This window comes from Oratosquilla oratoria, chromosome 20, assembly GCF_046742065.1.
Source record: "Oratosquilla oratoria isolate Oo_2021 chromosome 20, ASM4674206v1, whole genome shotgun sequence".
NCBI classification, from domain to species: Eukaryota; Metazoa; Arthropoda; class Malacostraca; order Stomatopoda; family Squillidae; genus Oratosquilla; species Oratosquilla oratoria.
Genome location: NC_134796.1, coordinates 52,191,477 through 52,193,976, shown reverse-complemented (window position 1 = coordinate 52,193,976; position 2,500 = coordinate 52,191,477).

Below are 2,500 nucleotides of genomic sequence, written 5' to 3'. Positions count from 1 at the left end.
TGAAGAATTTATTACTAGGAAACGACCTGTAAATGCTTTAAAAAAAATTCTTAATAAAGGCTTGTGATTTTTTTACTCTAATTGTAAGTACAGACAAACTTAATTTCCTCTTTCCATTTTGTATTTATGTGCATATTCTATGAGGATGTAATTATGATATGGTATGATTTTATTTTTGTCTTTGTAAAATTGGTCTGAAAAGATTCACGTATACTGTAGTTATATTAATTGACAAAATGCTCACGTTGAAGGAGATGATATTCATTGTGATCCATTTGGGTAGACATGTCCTTGAACTTCTCTCACAGATATTACTGTTAAAATAAGTCTTAAATTAAAATTATTGAAAGGACATAGAAAATAAGAATAAAGGAGACTACAGAAAATCATAAGGCCTAAACTAGGCAGCTCCATGTCTATTACCACATGTCATCCCCATTCATAAAGTTATCTAATGTTTTCTTAAAACAACTAATAGTTTCAGAGCTCACTACATGGTTACTAAGTCTATTCCATTCATTAACCTCTCTTATAATAAAAGAGGCCTTGCCTATTTCGTTCGTAATGGAAACAAATACATCTTTGCTACAGATAAATAATAAGTATCTCTCATTTACGATAAATGTCTACTGCGTATCGTGTGACCAGTTACCACAAATGTAGAAATAAATAAATAAATAAATCTCGTAAGGATTTAAATCTCGATTGCATACACAGTATATCAAGAATCGTTCAATTTTTTTCATGTTCACAATAATCTATTCCTTTAGCTATGACTATCACGAACTTCAATCATGAAATATATGTCTTGAATGAGTTTATAACACAACTAGGTGTTGGCCTTGTATTACGAAACTAATATACGATGTATCAGAACATACTTTAACAGACGCTGGTATATTCAAGCTACACCGTTATAAATCTCTCTTAGGTATATCTGCTACTCACCAAATTATCTCCTACGAAAAATAGACCAACCTTGCACAGAGGTACGAAAAACAAGCGTGCCACTTCCCTGTACCACAAAAACACAAATGAGAATACCTTCGTCAGAAGACCTTCACAGCAGTTCCCACGAGGAACACCTGACGTGAGTGACAGAAGAAAGGAACGCCCTTGACGCCAATACCATGTGGGTGGTCAGGGTCAGGCCTCCACCTCCTTTCCTTCGCGAAGTAGGACAGCATAACTCAGATTACGCCAATGATAGACTGGGCAAGGCCATGCCATGTAGCCCAGTCAGAATTCTACGGAGTTGGTTTGCCGAGTTTCAAAACGAAAACTTGTGGATTACCAAAACTCCATCTACACCGTCTTTTCTCTCTCTCTCTCTCTCTCTCTCTCTCTCTCTCTCTCTCTCTCTCTCTCTCTCTCTCTCTCTCTCTCTCTCTCTCTCTCTCTCTCTCTCTCTCTCTCTTCATTTCTCTATCCATCTGTCTCTATCTCTCTCTCTCTCTCTCTCTCTCTCTCTCTTCATTTCTCTATCCATCTGTCTCTATCTATCTCTCTCTCTCTCTCTCTCTCTCTCTCTCTCTCTCTCTCTCTCTCTCTCTCTCTCTCTCTCTCTCTCTCTCTCTCTCTCTCTCTCTCTCTCTCTCTCTCTTCCTCTCTCTCTTCCTCTCTCTCTCTTCCTCTCTCTCTCCCTCTCTCTTTGTACACAACAAGGAGTTACCTTATTGCTCATTTGAAAAATACTGAACACTAATTTCGTTTGAATTATGTGCCTCATTCATAATACGCACTAATATGGTGTAAGTATTTTGTTGATTTTTAATTTCATTTCTCACCTTCTTTTCGTTAATTCATTCTGTTCAACATTGATATGGTCGCGCGGTAGCTCAGTAGATATCCTGTCGAACTCGTGAGTAGGTGGTCGTGAGTTCGATTCTCGGGACCCGCTGCGGGCTATATTATGTTGGTTCCCGACAGCTACGCCCAGGTGGGGAGGCGACCCAACACCGGCATAGAAAGTAAAATAACAGTGGTTTCCTACAACTGAGAGGGTTTCGCTCTCCCAGGGGTTTTTCACTTCTCACTGTGTCTGAGTGAGATGGTGAGTCTAGGACGATGAGTTAACATGGGTAAGTCTCTGTACTCATGAACGGAATCTGTACCACTAAGAGTCACCGTGTAAAATATTCATCTATAGAGTTTTACTTACGCAAAGAGCTTTTGTTTTAGTTAATGCCAAACGACTTTATTCAGCTCAAAGAAACTCTTCTCCTCTTTAATGGGTTAGGTGTCCGACTTCCCACATTATCGAACACAAAGGCAGCTTCATCCAATCCAATACTCCTTATATTCTTCCCCATCCCCACCCCCACTCCCTCGTTTACCAAAGTAAACTCAAAAGCTAAAGAGGACGTAAAAGAAGTCCTTAGTTCTTGGTTTTGAAAGGAAAGAGGAAATAAAGTGTCGATTAAGAATCAAGTGTTGGAAAATCGAAGAAGAGTCTCCCAACACTTCCAAAGTATAAACACTTTAACCTTCAGATTCATCG